At 37.0% G+C, this 23,136-nt stretch overlaps 1 long non-coding RNA gene and 1 pseudogene across 1 annotated transcript in view; both read left to right on the top strand.

The window, feature by feature from the left end:
• Positions 1 to 13,611: 13,611 nt before the first annotated feature.
• On the top strand, positions 13,612 to 15,272 carry LOC107592675 (up-regulator of cell proliferation-like; annotated as a pseudogene).
• Positions 15,273 to 19,164: 3,892 nt separating this feature from the next.
• Positions 19,165 to 23,136, top strand: part of LOC107592674 (uncharacterized) — a 4,302-nt gene continuing 330 nt past the window's right edge. The window contains exons 1-2 of the long non-coding RNA XR_001610011.1: positions 19,165 to 19,262; positions 22,553 to 22,554. This is a non-coding gene — a long non-coding RNA (uncharacterized lncRNA). The remainder of the gene's footprint in view (positions 19,263 to 22,552; positions 22,555 to 23,136) is intronic.

Genomic DNA, 23,136 nt, shown 5'->3' with positions numbered 1-23,136 from the left:
GACTTTATTTCTTCTGTGGAACACAAAAGGAGATGTTTTAATGTGTTTCGGCCATACAATGAAAGTAGGGGAGTCGCAATATACTGGTACTGCCGAATGATATTGTAATACTGGACATAATATTGGAAATAATACATTACCAGTACTATGTGGTTGACACTCCAACATCGTATGTGGTGGTATTGCACCTTAATACTGGTTTCCACACATCATAAAATAGTAATAGTAAATAGCAGGAGGTGTCGAACAACAACATTTTTATTTATTTGTTGTATTGTTTTGTACAGTTATGGTTACTGTCTCTGCGCCTTCCTACACTCATATTTTGAGTGTGATTCATTGGCAAAAAAAAAAAAAGAGGAAAAAATTAAATTAAAGATGAATTTGACTGATAACAATATTTATTATTCCCGAATATTTATATAGATAATGTAATCATTATTATAAACTATTTTGGCCACAATAATTGTGTAGTGAAATTCTGATATTTTGACAGGTTTAAATGAACAAAATTTGGACCCCATTGACTTTCATTTTATGGAACAATTGACGAATAGTGAATGATGACAGAATTTAAATTTTTGGGTGCATTACCCCTTTTAGGTGAGATCGCTCCTCTGATTTAAAAAATTCAAGCGTTCAGCATGTCTGATAGGTCATATCTTATATATCAGGGGAAAGATTGCTACCTTTATATATTGCCTATTTATTGCTGACTTAGAACACACAAACCCTGCAGACTTCAGCACAGGAAATAGCACACATTTATTGTTTGTTCAACAGGATTCAGTTTAATGCAGCCGCCTGAGCATATCTCATGTTAGGAAGACTTGACGCAACAAATCCTAAGGTACAGCGTAGAGACATGTCATGTTGGGTTTAAAATTGAGCTGATTTAACGATAGTATATCTGTTTGTGGCATATAAAAAAAAATCAGTTTGACTTACCAGGAGATGTTTTTTGTTTGTTTTTTTGGTGGCTTGATAAATTAGGATTGTGTTACGGTGTACCCAAAGTTGTGTAAGATAAATAAATTTGATCACCCAGATCTAAACTTGAGATAGAGTTGCGAGGAATGTGGACTTGTTTTAAAAACAGTGAAAGAAGTATGTGTTCCTCTTATTGCTGCTCAAATGCCCACTGACTGGGTTATTAAGTCTGTCTGATGGCAGACGTGCCCAGAGCATTTTGCCATGGACATGTTTCATTAGGATTAGACCGATATCTATATCAGTATTAATGCCTGTTCAGGTGAAACATCTTGTGAAAATATTCCCTTGACCACCCCAGAAAGTCCCCACGTCCAATGTTTTTCATATTTAAAAGACAGTCGCTGACTTTAATTTACTTTTTTTTTTTTTCTCAATTGCATTGTTTATAAAAATAGATGTATCCAACTTAGTTTATTTGTTTGGTTCTATGATGATTTATGTTGAAAAGAAAATGCAGTTGTGTTGCGCAACGGGGCAGGCCTGTTTAGCCAGTCAAATCAGGGACCCCCAAGCTCCAACCAATCACAGGAGAAGCTGTGTGGATACTGGGTGGAGTCAGGAATAGAACTCCATCCCCACACGCCTGTTTCCCCACCCGAATGATCCGATTAGCCCCTTTTCTTCAACCAATAAAAATTCCTGCTATACCCAAGACCTCCCTGTCAGCATAATTTCTAATCTACAAATAAAGACTCTTGTATATATGAAACTGTTTTGTATAAATAATTACTATTTTCGACATCTCCATTAGCAAGCAGGGCACAATTATAAGTCTGTTTAAAGGTATAACTTTAAATGTGAGGGGATTAAAAAGACAAAAAAGTATAAAATCTAACAAAAAATACCTTACACCTTGAGTTTTGAATGGGGCACATAAACCCAGACCAGACGTCTGGCATTTGATTTATTTTCTCCTTTTTATAATTTGTCTAATGTTTTTATTCATTTATGTTGTTGGTTGTTTTTTGTTTGTTTATACTTTTGTTTTCTTTCTACCTTTTGTTTAACTTGACGAAAAATGGCATCGCATGCTCTGAATATTTTGCTGGTTATTAAAAGAAAAAGGAGATAAATAACTAAAAGGGAAAAAAAAGTTTAAAAATGCAGAGGGGATTCCTAAACTTGTATGGAAAAGTTGCTTCAATTTGCAATTGCTTGTGTTTAAATATACAGATTTTTTTTCTATGAAAACAAAACAAAAACAGAAAAAGAGTACTCCAACAACTTGTGCAATAAAGCTATCTTTCTATGAATAGTGCCTTGTCCCTTGTGTGATTTTTTGTATGTAAATTATATATATATATATACAGTGGGTACGGAAAGTATTCAGACCCCCTTAAATGTTTCACTCTTTGTTATATTGCAGCCATTTGCTAAAATCATTTAAGTAAAAATGTTTTCCTCATTAATGTACACACAGCACCATATATATATATATATACAATTAGAAAACTAATACAACTGGAAAACAAGTATCTGTATAGCAATACTCCATAATTTATTCATTAAGGTGCACTCTGTAATTTTTGTTCATTAATTGTTCCTGAACTTACTGACATCAATATGATGGGAGCATCAATAATACAAAAAAGCAGTCGTTGTTTGGTTACCTTACCAGTGCCAATGACGACGTGCTCTAGTTATCCATCCATCCATCCATCTTCCAAACCACGTGTCCTGCTTACAGTCGCGGGGCCTATTAAAGTTTCTATTGATGGTCATCCATGCTTAATTTACTCAGCAAAGGTGTACAATGATGGAAGTTGTGGATATAAAATAAAGAGTATGGAAGTGTTCACTCGGAGGCCATATTAATGCCAATCAGCTATTGCTTCGCGGCCATATTCGAAACTCTCACCGTCAGCTGTTAGCAGTCATGCAAATTTGTTTACTTAAAGGGGTCATATGATGCGATTTCAATTTTTCCTTTCTCTTTGGAGTGTTACAAGCTCTTTGTGCATAAAGAAGATCTGTAAAGTTGCAAAGACTAAAGTCTCAAATCCAAAGAGATATTCTTTATAAAAGTTCAGAGTCAGCCACACCTACCTAAAACGGCCCCCACATACCTACCTCACTATGTGGGAAGATTTGCATAACGCCGCCCAAATGTTCACGCAAAGAAAGAAGGCGTAACTTTTAGTCTTGCTGTAGTTTTGTTGTTGCTACAGCCATGTACGCTGTGTGCTTCGTTGTGAAAGCGAAACTACTTTGTTTGGTCTTCCAAAAGAGGACGATATCCGCTTCGTCATGCCTAGAGCTGATCTGTGCTGGTCGCTGAGGGAATACATCAACTTTCACTGTGGACGAAGCGGAATCCAGCCCAGGGTCTGTCACATGGTTGCCGCTCATTCATCTGATCTCGACCCCGCCACCTCAGCTCACTCTATCCCAGCCTCAGCGCACGCCAAGCCGGGGCTTCCCCTCACACTAGGCCGCTGTGTTTTTCGTTGTGAAAGCGAAACTACTTTGTTTGGTCTTCCAAAAGAGGACACGACTACAAATCAGTGGTATTCACAACACTGTTCCAGAACAGTTTAACCCAAATATCCAGATGTGTGCAGCGCATTTTATGGAGGACTGTTTACTGATCCTGGGAGAGTAACGTTAGACTAAAATGCCGGCAGTTCTGACTCACGTAAGTACGTTTTCACTTAAAGGATTTGCCACTGATGATTCAAACACGAGTTTTGGGCAGTGTAGAGTAGCACTTGTTGTTTGTCATTTCTCTGATCACAAATGCAGACAATAAATAAATTCCAACAATAAATTCGGACAATAAAATAAATTGCCTCATCAGGTCAAATCACACGCAGTACAAAAACCTCCCAGAGATTTTGGCTAAAGTAAACAAACACGCGTTTGACTTTTTCAACAAAAGGGGTCCTAGTCATTTTTTTTTTTTTTTGAAGTGTTCAGTTGGTCAAGGAATTTAGGAATAAGTCATTTAAAAAGAACTAATTGTGTCTTTAATTAAATAATGTCTTTAATTTAGGTGTAATACCTTTTTATTTCTTTTTATAGTCTTTTAACTATACACTCATAACTTGTTTCTATTTATTTATTTATTTATTTGAATTCAGATATATAGCATTAGCTCCTGTTTCTATAATGTGTAGCAGAATTTGTCATTTTGATCCTTTCACTAGCTCACCAGCAGAGAGAAGAATGACATTAGACCTATGTCTTGGAGGGAAAACTTGGGTGTTTATTGAATGTGATTGTACTGTTGCCATGACAGTCTATAAAAATCACTGGTACATTATCAGTTGAAAAATTCACATTGCTCTCTGCAGGCTATGTAATTTTCACATTGCACTTTCTCACCACATACCCACATAGTATGTAACATATAAATGTTACACTGAGAGTATATTCATTGCTACACAATGTGGATTAACCTAAAAAAAAATTATCATAAAGATCTTCTGATCTGTGTGTTTGTTTGTCTGAAGTTTGTGGCATCCATTATCAGCAAATGCTCTGAAATGTTTGTCATTGTCTGAGCGTGTGTTTTCGTGCAGTTGTCAGCTAGCTGTAAATCAGAAGCATCACAGGTGTCGTCCTTTAACATTGATGAGACCAGGCTTGCATGGACAGTTGCTGAGCTTATAGGGCTCAGAAATTGACACTTCAAAAGCTTACAGTTTAGCCTGGTTGATCTTTCATTTGTGGTCTTTCTGCTTCTTTTGCTGATACTTCCTGTACTGGTTCTGAATTGTAGCCGCTGCCTTCTCGGCAGAGGTTCTGGTGTGACAATTACTGGAAGAAGAGTCTAAAAAACATGGAAAAGAATGGATAAAACGAGGACATTTTGAGAATTAGAGGATGCTTTAGAGAATATTTTGTGATTTTATATATGTGACAAGATATTTTAATGTTTTTGTTTTATTTAATTTTACAGTTTAGGTTTCAGAATACAATTTCAGAATTGTTCATACGTACTCTTTCTGTAAACTCCTATGCTGTTCCTTCTCTGGCCCTCAAACTGCAAAGCAATAAATAAATAAAGGAAAAATTAACTGATAAAATCATTTTTTCCTATATCTTTTTAATATGCATAGACAACTATAAATAAGCCATTTAGGTGCAATTACCAAAAATGTGCAATCATTGCGGTGCTATCAAAACATTGTTTTGTTTATTTGAGCATCCTGACCAGCCTTGCATAGCAACAGTGCTTGAACCAATAGAGTGAGTTTGTGGGCGGGGCTATCTATTTTTCAACTAATAGTAGATGGGGGGAGTGTTTGGGTTTGAGTCCCTGTTGCAGTTCCACTTGGTAATGCCAGTTGCATAGAAACTACTCACTTAAAATGGATAATTCTCTCTAGAATGAAAATGAATTACTCACCCTCATATTGTTCCAACCCTGAATAACTAACTTTCCTTTCTGGAACACAAAAGAAGACTTTTTGGAAAGAAGTCGTTCCAAGTCTGATGTAAGAGGTTATTTTCTGTCCCCTGACCCGCCTTCATTGACGTCTAATGGCATATTTGACAGCATGTAAACTTCAAAAAATGATTTCATCACATAAGGATTTATGTTTGGAATATAGTGTGTCTTATGGACCACATTTGTTTATTGTTTTTCACTGTATGAATAGAATAGCTAGAATATTAAGAAAAAATAATAATGGCACGTGGGTGAGTAAATTATGAGAATTTTCAATTTTGGGAGAACAGTCCCTTTAACAAGATTCAGAAATTTGCACCATCTCAAAAATGATTTTACGTCACTACTTTGAGGTCTACGAAAGTGTCAGTCCATCCTCATGTCCATGAACGCACACAAAAGCATCAGCCATGACAGTCTTATCACACGTGTCGCCTTCTCTGTCGGAATGCGCCAGACATGGTGGCACAGACAGATCACGCAGGTGTGAGACGTCTCTACCGGGACATTCCACACACGCCACTGCAGCGGGTTACTGCGCGATTCAATGTGTTCATGCCATTGGGGTCATGCCATGGTCATTATGAGGGCTCTACTCTTTGCACAGGCAATTATTTTCACTCAAATGGAAGATGGCTATATCAGAAAAATTCTATATAATAAGAAATGTGCATGAAAGTGTCTGAGAGTATTTCTTGGATGCTTTTAATTGACCAATTTCTCTTCAAAGGCACTGTATGACCCGTAAAATAAATCTTTAAAAGGACTGTGTGGCCCCTACATAACATTACACTTGATAGGAAAGTTTGATCTCGAAATGGAGACCAAGTAGTTTAGTTGACGTCATATTTAATGGCATCCAGTAACGGTAAACATATATATATCTGATCGAAATGCTACAGTACAAAACCCATACAGACATTAGAAGTGGTGTACCAAAGAGCATGAAAGCTATTGCAAAGAGAGTACACTGATGTCATAACCTTATTAAATGTTTAATTGTAAACCATTAGCAACCTGATTTGACTCTCTTGACTGTTGCAGCACATGCCAAAAGTAAAGTGGCTTCGCTGTCTTTAGTAAGGAGCCTTTTACAGGGGATTGTCCAGGTAATCAGTGTCCTGTGCTTTGGATAGAAATGTCTGCTAAATTACTATCTTTGTCCTCTTATATCATCTTCATATAGTTAAGAATTCAAATAGAAATGAATTCATATATTGATATACACTTTCAGAAAAAAAAGGTAAGCTGTTACTGGAGCGATACCTTTTCAAAAGTTACTAATATGTATTATTTAGGTACTAATGTGTACACTTCATTTGCTAACATACACATTTTAGGATACTAATATCCAACCTTTAGGGGTAAATAAGGTACAAAGGTTTACCTTTCGAGAAGGCTTTTTTTTTTTTTGATTGTGGACCTTTTTTTGCTCCCATAACATGTCTTCTTTCATACTAGTGGAAAGAAAACATCCAACATGTACATTTATGTGTTATTATTTTATCTATTTGCATCTGCATATTTCAATTAAAAATTCATATTTTAAAGGCTGTTTTCTCAAATTATTGTTATAAATTATTTTTTTCTCATGCACTGAGCCAGAAATCTCCTCTTCAGTAGCTTACACCAAACTTTACAGTTTTATTTCAATGTGTAATCTAAAGTTTTTTTTTATTATTATTTTTTTTTTCCTATAGCATACACCTATATAACATTCTATTTCTGGCTGTAAATGGAGATCCTGTAAAAACTGTTAATTCTTTTAAAATTTTGAGTGTCGCTTTTTTCCAGTGTTCAGATTAATTAGATAATGCCTCATATTTAAACATGTTTAATGCCTTCATGTCTGAACATATCATTTTTGAACCTTGTAATACAAAACAGTTGGTGTAATGTACTTTGATTAATAAACTTAGGGAAATATGGTGATATCTAATAGTTAGATTAATGGTTTACCTGTAGTGTCTTTCCTTAACTACAGATTAACTAAATTTGTTAGATAGCAGTATGAAACAGGCTTGTTGTTTAAGCAGAACCTCGGGACATCTATACAGACTTCTCTTTTATAGACCGTAATGCATTATGTGCTGTACATTCACTCCCCCCACCAACAATCCCTGCTGGTACGAGACTCGAATTCACAACCTTTAGGTTACGAGTCCAACTTCTCTTTTATAGACCGTAATGCATTAAGACACAAATCCTTCTCCATTGGATTACAGGCACCTGAGGGATGTCCAAGCCTAGATATTCTGAGGTTAGCAGAGAGAATATCTTGAACTGCACCTTGTAATGTTTTGACATTAAAATCATTGTCTCTTTGTCTACCCACCAGCGTTGCCCTCTTTCAAAGTGAAAGTGAAAGTGAAAGTGACGTAACATGTGGCCAAGTATAGTTACCCATACTCAGAATTAGTGATCTGCATTTAACCCATCCTAAGTGCACACACACAGCAGTGAACACACACAAACTGTGAACACACACCCGGAGCAGTGGGCAGTCATTTTTATGCTGCGGCGCCCGGGGAGCAGTTGGGGGTTCAGTGCCTTGCTCAAGGGCACCTCAGTCGTGGTATTGAAGGTGGGAGAGATCGCTGTACATTCACTCCCCCCCCCTACAATCCCTGCCGGTACGAGACTCAAACCCGCAACCTTTAGGTTACAAGTCCAACGCTCTAACCATTAGGCCACGACTTCCCCAACCTCACCTTTACTTTGATAACCACACTTCTGCAAGTGTAACTTTGAGGGCGAATCAAATTAAGAACTGTAGTGGTCATATTTCACTTTAAAATCAAGAAACGTATTAGCATAAAGACAGAAAGTGTATTATTATTATTATTATTATTAATGTATTTATTCTTTGTAACATTATTTTCGTGATTATTAAGCATATTTCCTAACTTCTCATTCATCTAAATAATCTAAAAAAAACTGCATAAATTAATTTATTCTGTTTTATATACAAATAAATCAATCAGCCCATTACACAAACTGTAATGTATAGATTACTATATAATTTAAATATATATATATTTTTATTTGCATTGATAAGAATGAGATTTTTTTCACATTACACTAATGATAATTGGGGAAATGTGTACTTAATTGCCATAACATTATTAGAATTATAGGCTACAGGCTCCATTTTCATGCAGACATATTATTTCTTATATGTTTTTCTTTGTATTAAATGGTGAAATGTATTTGGTGAGATTAATGCTTGACGGAAACATTGATGGGGTTCTTTTGGGTTTAAGTGCTTGTGTAATGTAGTAAAATAGTTAAGAATTAACCTCCTCTGAACGACTTCCTTTCCGACTGAGAGAGACATAGTGGACCTGCCATGGCAGAGGCTGAGACACCATGTATGGAAGAGGCTTCTGTTGACGTACCCACCGAACACCCAGCTGAAACACAAGAGACACAGCAGAATCAGTGTGTGTGTGTGTGTGTGTGTGTGTGTGTGTTGCATAATGTAGAGTATGTTGTTGACGTATGTACACTTCTCCATTTGAGTCCGCATTTTGCCTCTTTAAGGTGACGTCAAGTCTTTTGGTTTGACTCATGTTGTGTTATGATCTTGCATGCTAAGCTGTCATTAGAATATGTCCATCTTGTCCCCTGTGAATTAAATCAACTCTTGTGGAATAAATAGAACAGCTGTATCAAAACTTAAGATATCTACTTCCTGCAGTCACATTTTTCATTGTTTATCAAGAGTATTAAGGCCATGAATTTTCAAAGTCATGCACCCTGATATCTGTATGACTGAGACTCAAGGATGTTGTATGATTAACCAGCTAGAGAGGAAATGTGAATTTAAAGAGTTTCATATATAGCATTTATTATTATTATTATTATTGTTGTTATTAGTATCATTATTATTATTATGATGGGGTTGTGGCAATGCTACATGGTACTAAATGGTTAATGAACCATGGAATTTAAGGGTGTTTTATGAACTTCGGGAACTTTTTTCTTTTTTTCTTTTAACATCCCTGCCACATTACTGTCTTTGAAAAATTTTACCATGACTTAATTTTTACATGATTTTTTTTTTCCAAATGATTTTATTTTATCCAATCTTGAAATGTGAAAATGCCTCATAAAATAGTATTATGTCATGGTCATTTAAACTAAAAGGAAAATAAACATAAACCATTTGTAAATATTTGAGTAAAATATTAATTTATTTACTTACCTACTTATAAAAAGTAAGTATGACTGTCCCTCATTTATAACATCACTTCCACCTTGACCAGCAACTGGGGGAAGTGATTCTAATCCTCCTGTGATGCATGAATGCTGGACATTTACATGTTAAGCTGATGAGAGAAACACCTCTATATATCTCCACAGAACATTTTAGCACCTCGTTTTAATGTTAAAACATTAATGAAAATTCTCCTTTTGTCCATATGTTTTGAATTGTGTGGATGGTGGATCTCATTTCCAAGTCAGTGAGAAAAGAACCTATTTAATTACGAAAATAAATAAAACAATACGAGCCCTCTGCAAAGTCTGACTTGTGTTGCAGCCTGGTTTCCACACCGTGCTGGATTTGTCTGGCCAGAGGAGAACTGGCCCTCCGAATGAGCCTGGTTTCTCCCAAGGTTTTTTCTCCATTTCTGTCACCAATGGAGATTTGCCACTGTAGCCTTTGGCTTGCTTAGTTGGGAACACTTTATTCCTGGCAATATTGTCGGCTTAATTGCACAGACACTATTGGAAGAGAGCTGAACTGGATGTTGACATCACTGAATCGTGACTTTAGCTGTGTTTACTATTGTCCTCCTACATTATCAACACACTATTTTCTTGACACTGTAAAGCTGCTTTGACACAACCTGTATTGTATAAAGTGCTATGTAAATCAAGTTGACTTGACTTGAAAACAATTGTGATATTGCCCTGTGTATAACTGAGTCCTCTCATCATATTTGTCTGTCTAGCATTTTTGTCATAGCTCATAATGTCTGGCATATGAAACTATGACAAGAATTTCAGTCAATTGAAATGCTTTTAGCCGGTATGTTGACAAATGGCAACACATGCACAAAGATCTAATCTAATGAGTTGCCTTACCTGTTCAGCCACTCTCACCATCATGTATATGGCTGTTAGCATTGTCACCAGCATTTTGAAAGCCTGTTCACTGTATTTCTTTGTGTTTTTCTTCAGGTAGTCCCATTCAGAGTCAACCGTGGTTATACTCTGAGAAGTCAAGGATCTAGAGCTGCATCTTTCTGTTCAGTCAGACACACTCACACGGCTAAGTCATTTAAAGAGCTTTGGGTTACAGAAATAGGAGGCATGTAATCTCTTCCTATGCGCACATGAGCGTTTATCCCTCTGGGTAGAGGTTTAACCTCATCCTGAGCCTGACATTACACTTAACTTGAATTACTTGAACTTGACTCAAAGGAATAGTAAGGAACCACCTAGAACACTCTAGTAACCACACAGCAAAATGATCAAAACAAAGGCAAGCACCAGTTTATACATGTAAAAATGTACTTTTCATGGACTATTGTATACATTTATATATACTGGTATATAATTTACCCCCAGTTTCACGAACAAGGCTTAAACCTAGTCTCAGATTAAAATGCATGTCTGGGCTGTTTTAACTGAAATAAACTTTCAATGAAAGATCTTAAAATATGCCAGTGTTATTTATTTGTCTCAAGATGCTCACCAGTAATATATATATTTTTTTTTCTAAGGTACGTTTATAAAAGATACGTAAATGTCCTAATTGAACTATGGCCTGATCCTGGCTTAACCTAAGCCCTGTCTGTGAAACCCGCCCATAGTGTTCAACATTTCAATATGATTTGAATAAATATAATATCCACATCATTTGTCCTGAATTTACCTCCAGGGATCAAAATCTATGGAGCTTTTAAGTGGACATAGTGATGAAAAATATATAGAGTATATTTTATTGTTTACAAATTAGAGTTTAATCCTTTTGCATTTCCCCCAAGAAAGCTGTTTGCAAATCATCTGGTTTGATTTCCCCGGAGCATCTTATGTTTGCTCCCAAAAGCACTGAAATTATTATTATCATGGGGTTCCGTAAAAATACATTTACATCAGGACATCAGAAATCACAATTTGTAAACAGCTTAATCTGTAAAACAGATATTATCGAAGTACATGAGTGTTCAGAATCTCTTCTCAACTAATCCAACTTTACAGTAATCAGTCAGTAACTGGATAGATAACAAAGGGTATGATGTCCTTAATTAAGTCATCACACCTTCATGGAAGTCATAGCAACACAATCCTTATCTATACATCATAAATGCATAAAAAAAGAAGAGCAATAATAATTAAAACTCAGTTTTTGTGTGTTTGTGTGTGCGTTTTTGTGATTTATGAGGACACAAATTTGTATAATGACATGGGTATGACATAGGTATTACAACGAGAAGGTGATTTATGAGGACATTCTGAGTGTCCCCATATTTCAAAAGGCTTGTAAATCATTCACAATGAGTTTTTGTGAAAATCTAGTAATGCAGAAAGTTTCCTGTGAGGGGTAGGTTTAGGTGTAGGGCAATAGAAAATGTGTGTGTGTGTGTGTGTGTGTGTGTGTGTGTGTGTGTGCGTTTTTGTGACAAATGAGGACATCAATTGGTATAATGACAAAGGTATGACATAGGTATTACAAGGAGAAGGTGACTTTTCAGGACATTACCCCATGTCCCCACTTTTCAAAACGCTTATAAATCACACAGAATGGAGTGTATTGAAAATCTGAAATAGCACAAAGTTTCCTGTAAGAGATAGGTTTAGGGGTAGGGTTGGTGTAGGGCAATAGAATATACGGTCTGTACAGTATAAAAACCATTACGCCTATGGGATGTCCTCACTTTTCACAAAAACAAACCTGTGTGTGTGTGTATGTGTGTGAAATGTTTTATTTAAAAAAAAGGAATGTTTTTTTTTTCTTCAAAATAAATGACACTTGGTTTCAAAATTTAGTTCACAAAATATGTATTATAGAAGTGTTTTAAACGATCACATTGCATAATATTGTGTAGGACATCTGTTTGATTTATTTGGTACTTTTTCTGCTGCATGGCGCTTGTTGTTTTGTGAGTGTGTACGTGATCAAGAACTGTATCTGCATACAAACCTAATGAAAGGGGTGTGGGAAATTCCAAAAAAGCAGAGCTTATCACTCTCAGGGGCTCATATGAGAACTCAGTGTTATGATCATGCCTATGTCATTTCCATGTCATGACAGCACAGCACACAAGCTGACAAGATAGCTCACATACATTTTTAGGTAAGCAGATCTTTTGTAACTCATTCCAGAGCAAGATGATGTCAGTGTTACCAATGATACTGATGAGTACATATTTTGTATAAAACCATTGGCAAAGTTTAGCATTTCAGTGATTTTATTAAATGAGAAATTGCATTCATTTTGAATATTTATGATAGTAGTTGTGTACTTTATATTTGATTTGAACTGATGTGTGGTTTTGGATCTATGTTTAATGAATTATTCATTAGTGACTGCCTAATCCTTGCTGAGGAATGCAGAAGCATTGATTTTAATGAGAAATTAGCTTTCCATCTGTGTGGTTTATGATAAGCATACTTATGACCCTCAGGAAAGAAGAAAGATGCATGTTAAGTAGTTGCTGATGTATGAATTCTGCTAAAAAAAAAAAATACATAAAACATTGATTGCATTCACAGTTACATAGGCAAATAATAAATGAAAACCCCAGCTATGTGAATTTGATATACAGAACACACTGATACACACTATTAGACATCCAACCAATAATGTCGCAACACTGTCAGAAAGTAATTAGCCCAGCACAATTACCATAGGTTTGCACCCCTAAGGCAAAGTTTTAACAATGTTGTTACATTGTGTTCCTCAGTTTAGAAAAGGTTGGATATAATTGGTCATCTGTTAGGGTTATGAACATCTAATTTACAAAATTCCTACCCGTCTTAAAAAAGCCAATTCATGAATATATTATCAGGTGTAGTCTGGACTCTTACGTTTTTGTTGCAAAAAAAAAAATGTGCATTTTGTATATATTGTGTACCGGTGTTTATTTATTTATTTTTTATTTCAGTTTCTGTAGCAGAAAGAGAGACATTCTTTAACATTATGTCATTTCTGGCCTGCTGGTCAATGTCATTCTTCGAACTGTAACTGACAATCAAAGAAACATTCTAAAACAATGTCTCTACATTGGAAGACTGTCCCCGACCTGGGGCCCCTTACTACTGAGATAGGTAAGAGTTACTGTATGCATCAGATTTCAGTATCCATCATCCCATTATTAAGCATTTTTCCAAGCTTTTTAGAAACATCATAGATAGCATCATAGCATTCATGATAATTGCAAGATTATTATAAGACTAGAAAAAAAAAACATTGTGATTTTACTAGAACACTGATACACTGGATTTATTCACCCAATATGTTTCTCCTCTAGTGTCTGAAATTGACAGGGACAAGCATATTTTACTGCAAATGCTGGACATTCACAGGGAAAAGGTGACACCTCTGGATCTCACAACAACGCAATATGTAAGTAGCCTTAACACTGAAGACGACCTTCCACAGGACCTAACAGAGCTCTCAAATGCATTTCTCCAGCGGCTCTGGCTATGTAATCCCCAAGCCCGCCGCAGCACTTGCTGCAAGATACCAGTAGGAGATTACGGTTTGGACATGGATGATAATTTACAATGCGCTATCAATCCTTTAGACCTGGTTGCTGTCATCTAAATGACAACAAATAATTTCCTACAGCAAGAGATCACCCTGCGAATGTTGCAGTGCAACTTTGCAGTGCCTCTGTATTTTCCACCTATTCACCCAGAAAAGAAAGGAGCCATCCTCCTGTCTCCATTTAGAGGTGTTCTAGGTCAGTGAAAGTCACCTTCTGAGGGACCTATAATGAAGAACATGGCCAATTCCAGAATGCCATTTCTCTCAGCAGTGAGGCTAGGTTGCTGCAATGTCTCAAAATCTTGAGTACTCAACCGTGTTCTTGGGGGTCCACATGAGGTGAATGACTGCTTCATAAACTGTGGTATGGAGGGAGGACAGCTGCCTCGAGTTCTCTCTGATGGTCTTGTGGAGGTGCGTTGGAACCTGCTTTCAGGAGATCATCATGACAACGTCTTCCCTCGTCCTGTGCTAGTAGCTAATCTTCATGGAGATGCAGCTAGCTGTGAAAATCAAATGAGTCTTCTGTGTTACACATCTGCAATCCTCATAGCGTTCTGCAGAAGTTTTGGTGTCAAGGAACGAGAACTACTTGCCTCATGGAGAGACAATAAAAGCCACATGATTATAATCGACTGTTCAACATCAGTAGAGGATGGAAAAGAGAACCATAATGAAAAAATTAAACAAAGGCTGATGAAGGATTTAGAACTGCCCGATGGAACAATGCTTAATGGCTGTGAAGGTGATGAGGAAGAAATTGCTGAAAACTTAAGAGATGTTCTGGATCGCTTTATTCCATACCTGCACACCACAAACCTCGTAGGTACAGCTGGTATGGCCAATGACTTCAACATTAATGTTGATGAAGATTAAATCTGTCGAATGGCATTCAGTGAAGTTGAAGAAGTCCTCAGTGGAATTGAAAATGGAGTGTCCAGTTATTTGGAGAACCAGCTGCCCCTGCAGTGTACAGTATGGAAACAGTTGTGTCTGCTGGAGAAGGAGGAGGCACGTCACCAACAATACACATCCCAGAGCTTAACAGGGGAGAATGAAAATCTTATAAAACAATTGCTTGATTATGAATTAACAACAGCCATGAGAGCCTTTACTGCAGCTCTCTGTTCATTTGACACAACCAAGCGGGCATTCTTTCTCTAGCTCCATGTGACCTGGAAGAAAAAGAACATCAAGTGCACAAAGCAGTTGTGCATCGCCCCAAAGGTCTAGTGTGTTATACCAATAACAACTCCACTACTCTGTCGCACAGCACCTGCTGTGCAGATATTGCAGGACAAAACCAATTTCAAAACAGAGAAACAGCAGGCCAGTCTCTGCCCTTTAAGGAGTACCAATCCATCTACCTAGACTGGAAAATTTACCCAGAAGATCCTAGGAATAATGGGGCAGCAGTCTACTGGAGGTACGTGTTCATGAGGTACAACAGTAGATTTGCTCAAAAATAGCAGTGTGCACCTGCAATATTACCTGAAGCATGGGGGGAAATCATTCAGATGGAGGCACTACAGAGCCTGAGAGAGGCCTTTCAAATTACAGTGATAATGTCCTGCACCACCATTATTATATCCTTGATATATATGATTTCCCTTCAGCTGATAAAACAGTTTACTATTACAGATTATTTTCTTATTATTTTCTCTAAATAAAGTCAACAGAAGGTGAAATTCTGATTCATCACTTATGTACCAGTTGATGAAAGAATTGATGAACTCTTTCCTGTGATAATGTGGTTTAAATACAGCCTGATATTCTTACTTATTTGCATCCTATATGTGTTAAATGTAAAAAATCTCAATCTAATTCAGTAATGCTTACTATAAACATAATGTCTTCTAATACTCTACAAATAAGATTTATGCTAAAATGGCAATATTACTTAATTACAAAACTATTTCAATAAAAACTACTTCAAAACTTCTAGTATCTCTCTCTCTCTCTATCTATCTATCTATCTATCTATCTATATATATATATATATATATCATATTTTTTTATTAAATGTAAGGTAGATGGCTATAAACAACTGATTTTTGTAAAAATATGAAGTATATTCCAAATTTTTGATAATAAATAGCTCTAAAAGGGCAATGAGCCCAGTCACGCCAAACACATGCGTATCATATGCACGCCAAAGACCATTTTTGCGTATCAATACCACACGTTTTCGTTTTTATTTGGCATACTATTTATATGCACTTTCATGAGAAGGCTTGTAACTATCAGAATCATGGGAAATGTAGTGTTTCACAAGCCACTCCCTTCATAAACATTTTAAATGGGCAGTATTCCTACATGATATACGCTCTTATGCAATAAGGTTTTTTTTCTATGCGTTTAATAATTGCATTCTTTATATATGCCTCAATAATGCGCATTCAAACCAAATTAAGAGCGTGTGTAGTCTATTTGTGTTGCTTACTCTTACGTGGAGCACCTGCAGTTTTTTTTTTTTAGTAACATCAGCGGTAGAAGTTGAGGCATTACGACGCAGTTCGTAAAGACGCAACAAGTGGTATTCAGGTTAGTCATCTTCCACATCCTCTCTTCCTCTAACCAATGTTTTCATATACAGTAATGGCCAAAAAATATCGGCACCCTTGGTAAATATGATCAAAGAAGGCTGTGAAAATTAATCTGCATTGTTAAAAAAATAAAAAAATAAATAAAATAAAAATCACAAATATCTAACCTTTCATTGGATAATAAGAATTTAAAATGGGGTGATACTGAGACTATGAGAAACTCATGCAACCCCAGAGCTGGGACACAATCTCTGATTATGGAGAAATATAGTGTATCCATTTCACCTAACCTGCATATCTTTAGATTGTGGGGGACACCCATACCAGCACAAGGTGAACATGCAAACTCCATGCAGAAAGGCTTCTTAGCTCAGCCAGGACTCAGCAGGGATCTTCTTGCTGTGAGGTGACATACTGTAAGATGCCATTACTACAACACTGGAGAAGAAAAAAAGAAAGAAAGAAATAGTAATTTACTTGCAGGAGCTAGAATTTTATTCATATAAATTTCACACTTTATACGGACTGGTTTAGTATGCTACTCTCAAATCATGATAGATGCATGGATTATTACATATAATGACATTTCTAAACTTCTAACATTCACTCTTGCACTTCTCATTTACACCGAATTTTTGGAAAACCCTGTCCTGTGGCACAATAATGCACTTTCAAGCCAAATTAAGATATATACAACACAGACACTTTTATACTCTGTGCTTGTGTTGCTTGAACCACCTGGAGGTTGTGGATTATGGTCAAATACATTGAAATGATCGAAAACAGAAACAAACATAAATAAATAAAAGTGAACTGCAATGGATTAATATAAAATTGACATCTAGATTAAATATGTATTTGGTGTGTGAACGTGATTTTGTAATTATTTTTATTCTTTCATTCATTTAAAAATATAAACACGATTAAAACTTTGTCAGCAGTTGAGTAACTTCACCACAAGAGGTCAGAACAATCGTGTATTATTCATAGCGCGTTCACACACGCACATACTTAAGTAGCCTACATGATATACGCTCTTATGCAATAAGTTTTTTTTTCTATGCGTTTAATAATTGCATTCTTTATATATGCCTCAATAATGCGCTTTCAAACCAAATTAAGAGCGTGTGTAGTCTATTTGTGTTGCTTACTCTTACGTGGAGCACCTGCAGTTTTTTTTTTTTAGTAACATCAGCGGTAGAAGTTGAGGCATTACGACGCAGTTCGTAAAGACGCAACAAGTGGTATTCAGGTTAGTCATCTTCCACATCCTCTCTTCCTCTAACCAATGTTTTCATATACAGTAATGGCCAAAAATATTGGCACCCTTGGTAAATATGATCAAAGAAGGCTGTGAAAATTAATCTGCATTGTTAAAAAAATAAATAAATAAATAAAAATCACAAATATCTAACCTTTCATTGGATAATAAGAATTTAAAATGGGGGGAAATATAATTATGAAATAAATGTTTTTCTCAAATACATGTTGGACACAATAATTGGCACCCCTAGAGATTCTTATGAGTAAAATATCTCTGAAGTATATTCCCATTCATATTCACAATTTTGAGCACTCCAGGGTGATTATGAACATGAAATTATCCAGCCATGGCTTCCTGTTTCACAGGAATATAAATAGGAGGGAAAACAAAGGCCAAATTCCCTTAATCATCCATCACAATGAGAAAAATCAAAGAATATATTTCTGATGTGCAGCAAAAGATAATTGAGCTTCCCAAATTAGTGAAGTGGCTTTAAGAAAAGAGCTAGAGCAGTGAAACTTCCCATTTCCACCATCAGGGCAATAATTAAGAATTTCCAATCAACTTAAAATGTTACGAAACTGCCTGGAAGAGGACATGTGTCTGTATCGTCCTAATGCACGGTGAGGAGGAGAGTTTGAGTGGCTAAAGACTCTCCAAGGACCACAGCTGGAGAATTGCAGATAGTTGAGTCTCTGGGTCAGAAAACCTTAAAAACAAAAATTGTCTAACAGCACCTATATCACCACATGTTGTTTGGGAGGGTTTCAAGAAAAATTCTCCTAGCTCATCCAAAAACCATGTTTGGATCTTCCAACCGTACAATAATCCAAACACAAACCTCAAAAACAACACAAAAATGGGTCACTGAGCACAAAACCAAGCTTCTGCTATGGCCATTCCAGTCCTCTGACCTGAACCCTATAGAAAATGAGTGTGGTGAACTGAAGAGGAGAAGCACCACCATGGAGCTGGGAATCTGAAGGATCTGGAGTGATTCTGGATGAAGGAATGGTCTCTGATCTCTTGTCAGGTGTTCTCTAACCTCATCAGGCATTATAGGAGAAAATTTAGAGCTGTTAAACTGGCAAATGGAGGTTTCCAGAAGTATTGAATAAAAGGGTGCCGTTAATTGTGGCCAATGTGTATTAGAGAAAAACATTTATTTCATAATGATATTGCGCCCCATTTTAAATTCTTATAATCCAGTGAAAGGTTAGATTTTTGTGAATTGTTTAAATAAAATATCAAAAGGATTAACAATGTAGATTAATTTTCACAGCCTTCTTTGGTCATATTTACCAAGGGTGGCAGTATTTTTGGCCATGACATAGGAGATGAAATGTATAGGCTACATCAAAAAAAAAAATAAAAATAAAAAATCTGTACATCAAAATCATCTGTACAATAGACAAATGAATAAATCTGTGCATGACAAAAAAAAATTGTTTCAGATTTGGATCTTTGTAATTTTGTTTACTTAAGTTTTGGGGACTGTGATAAACCCCATGATAAAACTGAATTTCTAGCATGCTGTATACAAAATAAAATTAGGACTTGAATGAAAGCTTAAAAATACATATAATCCGTTCACAGTCTGGTCCAGCTTCCACTGTCTTTCTCTCAGCTCTGATTTGAATGTTCAGCTTCTGGCAATAGAATTTCAAACATCAAAAGTTTGCAACAGTCAACCAGTTTCTACATAATACAATATTTATGTCGTAAAAAAAAAGATTTTCAACTTCTCAAAAAAAAATCTAAAAAGGGAACATTCTTCAAATATCAAGAAGCTAATATTATTATATTATTTTGTTGTTGTTTTCATGCAATGAAAGTCAATTGGAATGAAAATGGTTTGGTTCTTTCTTGCTTTCAATTCATTCTTCAAATTGAAACGACAGAATTTTCTTAACTTATACTAAGATTCTGGGGGGGGGGAATACATTATAGACACTGATCTATATATGAGACTGGATTGCTCATCACGTTCTAAACTGCCATTCAGAGGTGAATCCCCCGGAAGTGTTCGAGCGGCCATTTTACTATGCACTACCGGCGGAGAGCACCATTGACTGACCGCAAAACACTGACTTAAAATCACCCGATTTGAAGCATATCAGTCACACAAGATTAGTTTTTAAGATAAGTGTATGTAAATACATTTTATATTGTGTTGTTTATATCCTAATATTGTGTTGGAGTCCTATACAACAGGTTTAAATGCATCTAAGGTCAGAAAACACTGGAATTTTCCCAGAATAAACATTTATACATAGAATCATTAATCCATGATTTCGATTTTGATGTTGCGGGTTGTAGCGACCCCAATAACATCATATTTAGGCACTGAAATGTGAATTTACCAGGGGAACCCCGACTGAAAGAGTGTATTTTACACCCCAGAACGGGGGACCACCCTCAAAACACGATTGGGCTAGTTTTGAGTAGCAATTGGGCGGGTTTTGTTGTGACAACCTGGCAACCCTAGCATGTGCCTTTACATAAAACAATAATATAGTGCTTCAATCAGTTCTTAAAATAATGACATAAAAAACATTGTTTAACACTTATGCAAGCGAATCGTGCCCACAGCTAAAGTTTAGCTGCTAAACTGTAAACATTTAACAAAACAATAATGGTGGATACATAAGCCGAGTGCTAACGTGACTAACTGATGAAACAATACAGTTTGAAAACCAAAATATGTCTACTGTAATGTCTGAAGAATGACAGACAAAAGACGCTCCATGTCTTAACCTTTAATTATAACGCAGAACAGCTGTATCACATGCGCACCAGCCTAACTTACTCGTCTCTCTCTCTACCGGGTCTTTTACTCTCTGCATTAACACTACAATTACATAAACAGCACTTTCACAATGATTATAAAGTCTGTGCGCTACACTACATTCTTTATTATTAAACAAAGTAATTAGAACAATGACACATTCTTAGGAAATATTGGGTCTACAGCGAATTATCAGAACTATTTCAGTAAAACAGTAATATTGTGCTTTACCTGGAAACCTAAAGCTGCACTAGGTAGGCCTATACATCACATATTAGCACAAAAAAACTAGATATTTTGAGCACTCAATTGAAAATGTACACATAGCGTATCAATCATACTTACAGGTTGTGGTTCGGAGATGCTTGTTGGTCCAAATAAAGAAGATTAGAAGCCAAGATAAAAGGCAAGATTAGAGAAGTAGTCCTCGGTAAAATGACGAGCACAACAAAAGGTTCAAATTGTATTGCTGTGGTATCGTGGAAGACAGCATCTTCTCGACACAGAGAGTGTTCGTATTTCGTGGGCAGGCGGGGATTATGCTAATGTGTTACCCAGTGACGTAGATCGGTAACAGGCAGAAGATTCAAAAATATAATGACTAGTTAAGGTGAATCTGAGTCAATTATTTATTTTGAGAGACAATATCTTTATTTATCAAGCACTTTTTTGATTAACAACTTTGCAGACTGTTTACATTGAAGGATAGCTACCTTACAAACTGCAAAAGATATATTTTTCGAAAACCCATATGACCTGCTCTCCAAGACATTATCTGCAATGTGTATAGTCTTTTCGGGCAGGATAAGCGCTATATTGAAATCGTTTAGGTGGGTGTGTCAGCTGCACACTTGCTGACACAGGTGACTGATCCAACACAAAATATAATAATATTAAACATGAATATATATATATATCTCTAGCCAGGGAGGAGACAGGAGGTGCTTGGAGCAGGAGGAGTCCCGCTGGACACAGGCCACAGCCATAATGTCGACCCACAGTGGAGCCGACGGAGGGAGGAACCATGGAGGAGGAATGGCCGCCGACTCTAGGGGGCTGACCAACAGCGCTGGAGCAGGTGGCGGAGGGGCCCGAGGCGGGGAATGCCGAGGATTCGGGGGGGCCAGGGTGGAGCCGAGGGCTCTGGCGACCAGGGCGGAGATCCGGAGATCCGCAGCGGAGCTGGAGCGACTGAGGACCAAGATGGAGCTGGCGGGAGGAAGGAGCCCAACGGAGCTGGTGGGACGGAGCGACGAGGTGCAGCCGGAGGAGTGGAGTCCTGAGGCAATGGCAGGTCGACACCCGACCAAGGCGGAGCCGGAGGGACGAGGGAGACCGGTGGATCGACGGGTGACAGTGGAGGCGAGGGAGCTAGGAGCCGAGGTGGAGCCGCTGGGTCTACGGGCCGAGGCGGAGTCCGGGCCGAGGAGGCTGGAGGCAGAGGTGAGGGATTCTCCAGCCATGGCTACGCTGGAGGATGGCATTCAAAATGATGAACTTTGTAAAAATCGACGTTTCAGAAAGACGGGGCATAGAGGAGAAACAATAATGTACAGTATGTGGAAAATAATGTGTTTTTTAATGTAATGTGCCTAAACACATTTCATTACACCAAATAATGTTATTTTTTTTGCAACGTCATATGACCCCTTTAAATGATCCATTATTTTTATAGTGGAAATAAGCTTCCATACTTAAGGCCATTGTAGAAGCTGGAAAAATATACTTGACACAGAAGTATCAAGGGTGATACATTACTTTTTGTAAACCAATCAATTTCAAATGAATAAAATGCATTTTTTTCTTGCTTAAATCACCATCTTCGGACAACGGCGCTCTGCTCTAGATGTTTAGACTGGCATCGTAGAACGCGTCATCCGGGTAGCTGATGGTGCTTGCTAGCAGTTGGAACAGTCTCGTATGGTCCTCAAGCGATCTCTCCTCCTGCTCCAGCAGCAGGAGTAGGAATTCCGGGCGGATGAAGGGATCCATAACAGGAAACAAAAAACAGAAAACCGAGAAAACAAACGGAGGGTAAAACATGGAGGGAACGGTGTTGGTCAGGTCTTCTGTCACATCACGCTGCTGCGGGAAGAACGTAGGAGACACGGAGTAGCATTCACAGTCTTTAATGACGAAAACACAGGAAAATCCACAATAGGAGCTGGGCAAACACATGTAGAAACAAGTAGACCTGACAGAGACAGACTGGGATTTAAATACAGGGGATTATACTTAACACAGGTGCATGGGATGACTAATCAAACTAAACGAGGAGAGGAACATGACCAAATAAGGAAAAACAGGAACAGAAACAGGGGCAAAACATGACACAGAACAGTCCAGAATCCTGACATACACATATATATATATATATATATATATATATATATATATATATATATATATATATATATATATATATATATA

This window comes from Sinocyclocheilus grahami, unplaced genomic scaffold (assembly GCF_001515645.1).
Source record: "Sinocyclocheilus grahami isolate Dianchi unplaced genomic scaffold, SAMN03320097.WGS_v1.1 scaffold156.1, whole genome shotgun sequence".
Taxonomy (NCBI): Eukaryota; Metazoa; Chordata; class Actinopteri; order Cypriniformes; family Cyprinidae; genus Sinocyclocheilus; species Sinocyclocheilus grahami.
This window is presented reverse-complemented; position numbering and strand designations above follow the sequence as displayed.